This window comes from Akebia trifoliata, chromosome 9 (assembly GCF_017979445.1).
Source record: "Akebia trifoliata isolate Shusen 1 chromosome 9, ASM1797944v1, whole genome shotgun sequence".
NCBI classification, from domain to species: domain Eukaryota; kingdom Viridiplantae; phylum Streptophyta; class Magnoliopsida; order Ranunculales; family Lardizabalaceae; genus Akebia; species Akebia trifoliata.
The window spans coordinates 11,488,236-11,497,813 of NC_141383.1; the positions used below are offsets into that span (position 1 = coordinate 11,488,236).

Consider the following 9,578-nt stretch of genomic DNA (forward strand, 5'->3'; position numbering starts at 1 on the left):
CTAGCATGGTGAAAACCCGTAACACCAATCTTTATCACCGTGAAAAGTTTAAGCCTAATTGGACTAGGTCTTTCAATATTGAAGTGATCTTGCTAGAATAAGCATCGGACTCGAAGATCATGATTGGGTTGATAACTATGTGACCACCGCAACTTACAATGTGTAAAGCCCCCGGCATCAGATCTCATCTTTTTCTAAGGTGTCCCTAACAAACAATAGCTCCATCAGAGGATTTTAAACCTCAATTACTCATATAAACATAATTGACTTGTATATGGAATGATTTCTTATCTTTCTCTGATTGATTAATATATTTATATTCACATGAAATTCATGTATGTACAGACTGTTGTGAAAAGAATTTTCAAATGGCATGTTACATGTGGAAGATGTGTTCTTTATAATCGTGTATTTAAGAGCATCTCTAGACAATACTTCACAGTTTTAGTCTCGTAGCATTACAGCAACGGAGATGTGATCTTTGCTTCTTGCAGTTATGCCAAGTGTTCATTAGTTGTGCTTTTAATCCCAAATTCTGGGGATAAATTTGCCAAAGATACTGTTCAGCTTGTTCGAGATGACAAGAGCATATTAGTGCACGCGAATGAAATGTGGCTGAGGCTGCGGATTCATCTGCTCATTTTCTTCATCAGATGCATTAAGGGAGAGGCCACGAGGCTCCTACATATCAGAAATTTGAGAAATAGTGAAGTCTCTGAATATTGTAAATGAAGGAGGTCTGATAAGTAAACAATGGTTGGTAATTGATAAGTTACCTGTTGGCGACGACGATGGCGTTGTATAGCAGTCACTGCTTTCACCATTATATAGATCGGCAGCAAAATCCCAGCGGTCCTTAATAGCAACAACTGTTGGGTGACGTAAATTTATTTTTTCAAAGAAAACTTATACAAGAAGCTTAGCATTCTCTACAAAAAAGAAACAGTGTACAATCCAGTCTTACCATGAACAATGCGAATGAAAAGTCCTCAACTCCACTAATTATTATTGGTAGAGTATGGCGGAGAACCAGGAGACTGATGAACTGAAAAGCAATCAGCAAAAATAAGAGAAGGTGTTGCACAATATTATGGAATGAAACAAGAAGGCCAAGTACCATTTTCAGTTGAGCGAAAGAGAATAAAACTATAGCTCAGCTCAAGCCGACAATATACGCACATGAAAATGGGTATTGGTAAATGAATTTTCTATACACTAAATTTTTTAATGGTTCTATAGAACCCACTTAGATAAGAGTTGAGATTGATTCTCAGTCATATTATCAGCTCAAAACCATGGTTTAAAATCTCGTTTCGAATCTTTGAAAAACCGAAACGATACCAAAACAATACGAAACATTTCCGATACATTCACTACTGTAAATTAGGATGTTTTTTAGAAGTCTTACTCAGAAGACTGTGGTCAAGGGGCATTTGGTCAGTTCGAAGACATAGGGTATCTCAGATATTTACCAAAATAGGGGGGTTTAAATAAATAACCGAGTCTTCTAAAGAAGACCAAGTTCAAGGGCAACTTTGCTGTCTCTTGAAAAAAAAATCAAACCAACCACAACAGAAGAAGAGGAGAAGAAGAACAAGAAGAAAACGACCATACCTCGAATTTTGACACAAATCTGGCGAAATTCTAGCGACATCATTAAACCACCCATCTCTCTCTCTCTCTCTCTTCTCCATTTCCTTCTTTGAATTTCATAGAAATCAACGAAAATTCCATATGTTTCGAGTTTGGTAAAGTTTCGTCTCAGTTTGTTCTAAAGTCGAAACATTACGAAACAGAACGACATTTTGAACTATGCTCAGAACTTCTATCTCCATCAATTGTTGGATCAAAGTTTTTTATTAATTCATTGGTCAAGATTGTTTCAATCTACATTACGTAGTTCATTGCTACTAGTCCAAACCACGAACCGGTACAAAACGAACTAGTTTGCGGTACGGTTTGTACCGAGTTCGTAAGATCAAGCCAACCATGAACCCACTGAATTTTGATTGGGTTTGGGGAACCACAACATTTGGTTAGATGAACCAAATCAATTTATTATATTTTCTTACTGTTTATATATAAAATTTGGATTATTATATTAATTCATTTCTATTTTAACTTTGAATTTTTTAACATTATACCTGTACTTATAACTTGTATACTTGAATTATATATATAGGTTTCACCTTATAATCAACTATTGATAGGATTAGAAATTTCATAATTAGCTGATTTTCATGAAGATGATCCTTATGGTGAGAAGGGCTACTATCAGGTTCTGATTGTTGAGGGTAATGAACCAAAGTTAATGCCTGACAAAACATGGAGCTTTCGAGTGCATGGTAATGCCTATATACGTGTGTGTGTGTGTGTGTGTGTGTTATGAGTGAGTGTGAGAGAGAGAGAGAGAGAGAGAGAGAGAGAGAGAGAGAGGTGAGTACAATTATAGCAACCGTACGACAGCATATAAGACTTCTTGTGGTTGGAGCTAGATATTCTTCATAGTCAGGATTGAAAAAATTGTGGTCAGTCGCAACCATTGCTATAAATTGAGGATTATGCAGGTCCCTTCTAGGTATCTCCCAGTTTCCCCTGATAGAAAGACAACAGAAGTTATTGTTACAAAGTTTTCGGGGCAAAAGTGAAATTAGTAGAACATCACTCCAGCAAACATAGGTCAGAAGAGCTCGAAAGTTACCTGAAATTCATCGGAATACCTCCATATTGAAACAATTGTTGAGGTGCTGTATAACCTGGCTTAAATTGCTACACATACAACAAAAGGAATGCTAATAAACTTGCAACTTCAAATTTAATAGTGAAGACATAATCGTACAATTGAAGCACACACTTGGCTGGGTTTCCCCAAAATTCCCTGCACCTTATTTAAAAATGAATAAAATAAAATAAAATAAAAATGTAAGCCCTAATCCATTGTGTAATTGAGAACGGCTAATGCCCCAGGCCTTTTACACTGTTTTAAATGCTAATGTTGGAGATAATGCACCTTAGGTGTATATTGGTGATGGTGGTGGGCAATGGCAGCTTAATTTTTTTATTTCCCCTAATATATTCTACATTAGATAAGATCATTAAAAACATATATTTTAAACATAGAAAATTGATCAATGTTGTCCCACAGCCTTGTGTGATCGCAAGGTTTATAGGTCTGATCCTCACCCTAAGCCACTATGTTTAAAAATATTGAAATGAATTCCAAAAGCATAAATTGGAAAATAGGAATAGATCACAAAACAAATCAGAATTACATTCCAGCAGTAATCACCATCACCTGGTGGCATATCTCACACATGGTATCACCTTTCTCATTACACCACCTCTGGACGCATCTTCGGTGAGCATACTGCAATAACCACAAAACAGATCTTCCAATAATTGGTAACAAAAACATAAATCTTGCAGAGAAATTACATGAAACCAAAATAATAATAAAAATGTACAAAAGAAAAAAAAAAATAGCATGCCAGCCTGTGCAGGAACAACCTGAAATCAGTGTCAAAATGTATTATGCAAGGAAGAAAAAATAAAGCAAAAAGAGCATACAAAAAGAGTAATGAACATCTCCCTATAGCTAATTACCTTTTAAATCTAATAACTCAGCTTAACATGATAAACCAATATAATCATGCAGTTACCATTCAACATAACACATAAACCTATCCATACATCTAGACAAAGATTGATGCAACCCTTCTTTAATGTGGGTTGGTACAACATTAGTTTAAAGAAGTAATGGAAAAAAGAGGAGAACCAAAATTTATTCTGAGAGCTTTCCATGGATCAAAATTTTGAAAATTTTTAATTTACTTTTTAAAATATTTTATTTTGTAACTTTTGTTTATCTAACATTTTATGAATATGAAGCTAGTTTAATCATAATTCCCGAGTTCCGATATTTTTTGTTAAATGTTTTTCTGAAACAATTGTTCTGTTTGAGACCACGATGCCTTCTTATCAGATGCCTTAAGTAGACACTACTGGAGAAAGAAAGATATAAAACCATAATAGAGAAACTCCCATTTAGAAAAGCAATTATAGAAATCTAAACCTTGATTGAAGATCTGGTTCAATATATAGAAGGATTCAAAAAGCCAATCCTCCAAAATTGTGATGAAACATAGATGCAAAACAAACCTTTAAGCTGCCACAACAAGAGCAGGGTGTCTCCATGTTTGAATCTTCGTCTTCATCCTGGCATATACGGCACTCAGCCATATTCCTTGGAGAAGAAGACCCATTACCAAAATCCATCTTATGGAAGAGAATTCGGATTTCCTTGCTGTTCCCACTGTAATGGGTGTCGCTTGTTGAGATCGGTTTCTGCTCTCGATCGCAGCTTCCAATGTGGATTCCGTGAGCAACCGATCCACCAGCAATACAAAATGATCTCCCATCTCAAAGGAAACTCAAACAATATCTCCTAAATAAAAATTATCAAACTCTATGCCATTCAAAGAAGTCCCCCAAAAGGCCAGAATATAGTAAGAAAATAACCGAAATCAAAACCAATAATGAACAAAGAAAAAAAAATAGTACCTCTTTTTAGGCAGAATCACTGTTGAATCCAAAATAAAAATGAAAACTTCTTTGAGATTAAAAATGAAGATATACGTCCGTAAAGGGCAAGAAAAGGATACCCAAAGAAAGGAGAAACCTTTACCTGAAAAAAAAAATGAAGCAATTATTAACGGAACACTGCAACATAACATTAAAAGCCCAACAAAGAAAGAAGGAAAAAAAAAATACCAAAACATTAATTAAAACCAGATAAAGTACTTATTTTTACACGTTATAAAACAAAACCATGCCTTCATCAACAACTAAAAGCATTGTGCTTCCAGAACCCAAAAACAAACAATCAAATATTCGTTCAGGAAATGAATCAAACAACTCAAAGACCACATCAAAAAAGGAAACAAAACGTAGAACCCAAAGGGCGAAAAAGTGGAGAAAAAAAAATTGGTTAATCAATCAAATGCACGGAAGAAACATTTAAGAAAACCCAATTGAGGAATTACATCTAACAACTCAAAAACTAAATTGAAAAGAGAGAGAGAGAGAGAGAGAGAGAGAGAGAGAGAGAGAGAGAGAGAGAGAGAATGCCCAAAACGGGAAATAGAACAAGTTCAGGTTGAATTAAAAAAATGGGGTTATTTAGATCAATCAATCAATCGAAAATGGAGAGAAACCAAACAAAATCAAGAAAAACATCTCTATCAAAGTAACCGAAACAAGAAACAGAATTAAGAACAAACATAAAATATGAGAGAAGAAAACGTGATACCTCAATCAATCAAGCCTATTGAGGTATCGAAGATATATTATAGAAGCAACGACAATACGAAGAGTAAATGAGATAAACAAAGGAAGATGAGACTTACAAGGGGGGGTTGAGGATCGGATTTCTTCCAAGGAATCAAGTTGTGTGAGTTTCTTCGAAATCTCTGTTTTGGAACGAAGCAAGAGATTGAGTGCCGTCGTTTTCGGTTCTACAAACTCAAGGCAAAATAAATATATTTATTTATTTATTTTATATTTTGTAATTGTACCAAAGAAATCTCTCTACCCCTTGAAACCTTGAAGAGAAATTCTAACGGAAAACGCACGATCGCCACGATTCCCTTTTTATTTTTATATTATTCTTTTAAATTAAATTAACCAGTTTTTCCGTTAAAAAACACCTCACTTCTTTAATATAACTACTAAATTGCACGTGTTTTGCACGTGTGATATATTATTATTAAGGTGATTTTGACATACCCCTTACATTTTGACGAAGAGTGTTGATAATTTGACCGACTTTTGGTGGACGGCCTGGACGCCATGCTAATGTGAAAGCATATAATTTATTAAAAAAATAAAAAATAAACAGATAGAATTTCTCTCTCCTGCCCATAGTGAAAGAAAATTAATTTTGACATTTAATCAGCTTGTGACATTCAAAATTATGATCCAATGAAATGAGGTTCTAGAGGATAAAATTATATGAATTTTTTTAAAAAAATAGTTATTTTTAACGTTGAATATTAATTTTAAATGTGGGTGCTTGATAGTCGTTCGTTTTAAACACCATGGATCAAGCTTTAAAAACAATTGTTTTTAATTTTATTTTTCTTTAATATGAATATTTTCATGAAATCTAAATGTTTGTATTGTTGGATTGTCAATGTGATAATCAATGTGGGCCCAACGATCCTTTTTAAGATTTGAAATCTAAAAAATAAGTATGTGGGTAGAGAACAGGTAAGAGAGAGAAATTCTTTAAAAAAAAAAAAAAAGTTATGTGTTTCCATGCGTCAAGTTCGTCCACCAAAAGTCCATCATATTATTAGCACTCTTTGATAAATGACAGAGATACCCCCTACATTTTCAAATTGATGACATAGATCCCTTGACTGTTGTTCTTAACGAGAGACCGATAACAAATCATGTTTGACTACTTGTTAAACTAACAGTGTGTTTGGAAGCAGGAGTGAGTTAGAGCTAGATTTGGAATCGATGGAGTTAGTTATAACTCTTCAAATAAACTCTAATATTTAGTTTATCTAGGAATTCAATCTAGGAGTTTTAAAAAAACTTAAACCCTTGTATTTTGTTAAGACCAACTATGACTCAGTCGAGTCAATTTGGTTTTATGTATTTTTTTTTTAAATATTAAACTTTAAATATTTATTATATTAAATATATCATTCGTATCTAGACAGATATAGGAGTGGATTTGTATCTGACCCGGATCTGACTCAAGTTAATGGACATCAACCCATATCTGACCTATATTTTTCTTCGGATTACTCAAATTTTGGATAAAATCTGATTCATTTTATGATGAAAAATAAGTTTTTTTTTTTTTTTCTTTTCTTTTCAAAGTTCTTAGAATTCTGTTATGTACAACCCTGTGGCATCGGATCATGTTTTTAGATGCCACGGGATGATGGGATTAGGAAATTTCCTTACTAACTTAGTAAGGAAAGTGTTTTTCATAACACATTCATCCTCTCCAACCTTAAAATTTCATGGTTGCATTAGATTTAATAAATAATTTTAAAAAGACCCAAAAGATGAATGGGTAATGAACTTTCAAATTTTAAATTAAAATCTTAAGTGAAAAATAACTTTTTCTTTAAAAAAATATGCAAAAAAACTTGAGATTTATTACCCATTGATCATGATTTTGAGATTACCTTTGGTTGAAATAAGACAGTGATATGATCTTACCTCTTCTGTATTTTTTTATTCATGCTAGAATTAATGGATGATGGTTGATTTTCTCTAGAGTTTTAGTATTTATCAAAATGAGGGAGGTTGAAGATGATGTACTTTCTAAAAAAATAAAAACTCAAGATTTTCAATCTTACACCTTAAATCCGATGTGCCATAACAACTTTGATATTAGAGATCTTGATTTTTGATTTATTGAATTTTTTGAGCGAATATGGTTCACGAAGGCCTTAATTGCGGGATTATTTTAGTCTTTTGATAACTCCTTATCCTTTCAAACATGGGCATGACTTAACTAGAAGTGTATTTCAGTCTTTTGACAAGTAGTTATTCTCTCAAACGTGATCTATTTTTAGTCCATCCTTAAGGATGACGGTCAAGGATCTATGTCATCAATTTGAAAATGTGTGAGGTATCTTTAATATTTATCAAAACTTAGGAGGGTATGTAAAAATCACCCTTATTATCATTAGAGAGATTTACGGGGCAGACTGTTCCAATTTTATTGTAAAAAAGTCCCTTACCTTATCAATTTTGTTGCCTGAAATGACCTTACTATATAAATCAAATAGCATGACTAACATAGTAGGATTTCAAAACTTATTGAAGGTTGTTGGACCCACATGAATTATTAAGTTGGAAATCGAACTCCACATCCTTCTTGATTTCATGGAAAAAAAATCAGATTCAAAAGAAAAAATCAGTTTTTCAAGCTTGATCTTAGGTGTATAAAATTGATGGCTATTGAACTCCAAAATTTAAAATTAAAATTCAACGGTTTAAATTGACATTTTTCTCAATTTTTTTTTTCAAAATTCTTAGAATTTTTTCCTTAAAACCCTATACAATTAGATCATGTTTTTGTATGCTACAGATGACACGGTTAGGATCCACTCAAGGTGTGCTAACTAACAAATTAAGTATATCGATTTGAATTTTATGACATGGATGGACTCAAGGTTTTCTAGGTAACAAACTTGATAAGGTAAGGCTTGGTGGGTGACAAATTACAAAAGGGAGTTTTTGTAATAAAAGTGCAATAGTTAGGTGTGCGGACAAATTTCTATTATTATTATTATAAGAATAAAATCAATAAAAAAATACTTAATTTTAATCAAATAAAGAGAGTAAGAAAGGTTCAAATTTAATTAAAGGATACATTAGAATATGGTGATGCTGGACATAATCATATATTTTTCTCATAAAAAACAAAAGGTAAAATTGTAGAGGATAAAAATTGTAATGCATTTAGAACCTACACATATTTAGGTGTGGGCAGAGTAGATAGACTGAGTAAAGCAATCCTATTCTACTTAAGTGGTACCTAAGCCAAAATACTTCTATTTTGATAAGATTTTTGGGTAAGAGGATAAATAGAGGGGTAAGCCAAAAGAAGAGGGATCGACAATTGTTGGAGAGATTGAGAGTTCATTATTGTTTTCTAAGAGCTAATTTGATCGTCGAAAAATTTTGGTCGGTACCACACTGGTGCCACCATTCAGTCGAAGGAGCAGTGAATGCATAACGGAATGACGAAGTTGAGTTGTCAAAGGTAATCGAAAAATCACCTATACATCTTGGCACCGTCAATGGGAAACAAATAAAAAACTTTGATTCAATTTCATCTTCTTGTTAGAGAAAGAAAAATACAACTAATCGCAAGCCCCTCCTATCGTTCCCAACACTGAAAACTAGTTGGTAACTTAGATGAATGAGATGACAAAATGGTGGGAGGAGATGCAATAGAAGATAAATGCTCTAACCAATGATAATCTAGCACTTACCTAACATTTGGAGCCTAGAAAAAATGTCAATCGCTGAGAACTAGCATCAGACTACAAATGGTGACCACAATGTCTCCTTGGACAGGATGGCTCGAGGCCTAGCCATGAGTAGGGCGATATAGAAAAAGTACTTCCGCCAGTAGTTCAGATAGGAGCCTAAGTAGGACAATTGAAAGTCCCAGCATCCTTAACTGTAGACACCCAATTTTTGCACTCACTGATTAATCAACTTGTCAACTCGATCGCGACGATTCCAATGATGGATGATTATTCCAATGCTATATCTGTTACTAGATAGGTTTCAGAAACTCAGATGAGGTATCTCAAACTAACAAAACTGTAGAAACCACACTACGCTAGAAAAATATAACTCCAAAAAACATAGAAATCATCATCTTGCAGACAAAAAGAAGTTTTATGATAAAAATTATTAAAAAATGATCAAATTACCAAAATACCCCTAACATCAAAACATCCTTAAAGCCCCCTTATGCTTAGAAAAACTCATTCGAACACATAAAACAACAAAATAAAATCAAATAAATCATTTCG

At 33.4% G+C, this 9,578-nt stretch overlaps 1 pseudogene across 1 annotated transcript; it reads right to left on the reverse strand.

The window, feature by feature from the left end:
* Positions 1–268: 268 nt before the first annotated feature.
* LOC147394294 (uncharacterized) lies at positions 269–5,654 on the reverse strand (annotated as a pseudogene). Its single transcript, XR_015181544.1, has 10 exons — positions 5,574–5,654; positions 5,406–5,468; positions 4,561–4,684; positions 4,159–4,444; positions 3,296–3,367; positions 2,702–2,769; positions 2,445–2,595; positions 965–1,045; positions 777–869; positions 269–681 (listed from the first exon to the last, which is right to left on the reverse strand). The product of XR_015181544.1 is annotated as an uncharacterized LOC147394294 (transcript).
* Between the last annotated feature and the right edge of the window lie 3,924 nt (positions 5,655–9,578).